This window comes from Limulus polyphemus, unplaced genomic scaffold (genome assembly GCF_000517525.1).
Source record: "Limulus polyphemus unplaced genomic scaffold, Limulus_polyphemus-2.1.2 Scaffold1208, whole genome shotgun sequence".
In the NCBI taxonomy this organism is placed as follows: Eukaryota; Metazoa; Arthropoda; class Merostomata; order Xiphosura; family Limulidae; genus Limulus; species Limulus polyphemus.
This window is the reverse complement of record NW_013666818.1, coordinates 252,961-253,944: the sequence shown is the minus strand read 5'-3', so window position 1 is coordinate 253,944 and position 984 is coordinate 252,961.

Sequence of the window (984 nt, the reverse complement as noted above, 5' to 3'; positions counted from 1 at the left end):
ATAATATCTGCATACTATTGCCAAGCTAGAAGGTTAGCTGATAATAGTTATATACTATTGTCAAGATAGAACGTGGCTGATAATATTTACATACTGTTGTCAAGATAGATGGTGGCTGATAATATTTACATACTGTTGTCAGGATAGATAGTGGCTGACAATATTTACGTACTGTTGCCAAGCTAAATGATACCTGATAATATTTGCATACTATTGCCAAGCTAGAAGGTTAGCTGATAATATTTATATAATATTGTCAAACCAGAGAATAACTGGTAATATTTACATATTATCAAGCTAGAGGGTAACTGACAATATATACATACTATTATTAAGTTAGAAGGTACCTGATAATATTTACATACTGTTGTCAAGATAGATGGTGGCTGATAATATTTACATACTGTTGTCAAGATAGATGGTGGCTGATAATATTTACATACTGTTGTCAGGATAGATAGTGGCTGATAATATTTACATACTGTTGTCAGGATAGATAGTGGCTGATAATATTTACATACTGTTGTCAAGATAGATGGTGGCTGATAATATTTACATACTGTTGTCAGGATAGATAGTGGCTGATAATATTTACATACTGTTGTCAGGATAGATAGTGGCTGATAATATTTACATACTGTTGTCAAGCTAGAAGGTTAGCTGATAATATTTATATAATATTGTCAAACCAGAGAATAACTGGTAATATTTACATATTATCAAGCTAGAGGGTAACTGACAATATATACATACTATTATTAAGTTAGAAGGTACCTGATAATAGAAACTTGTCTTCTAAGGTTTACAGAGCCGATAAGTCTGTATCTGTAGTTCTAGCAGCGTCATTTAGTTCACTTCTGTTGATTGTTGGCATGTTAACCAGCCTATGGGAGACTAGAGACGGAATCCGAGGTATATCTATAGAACCGAGATAACATTGTTGTAAAATTGTAATATAATAATTAATACATGTAATGTAACCTT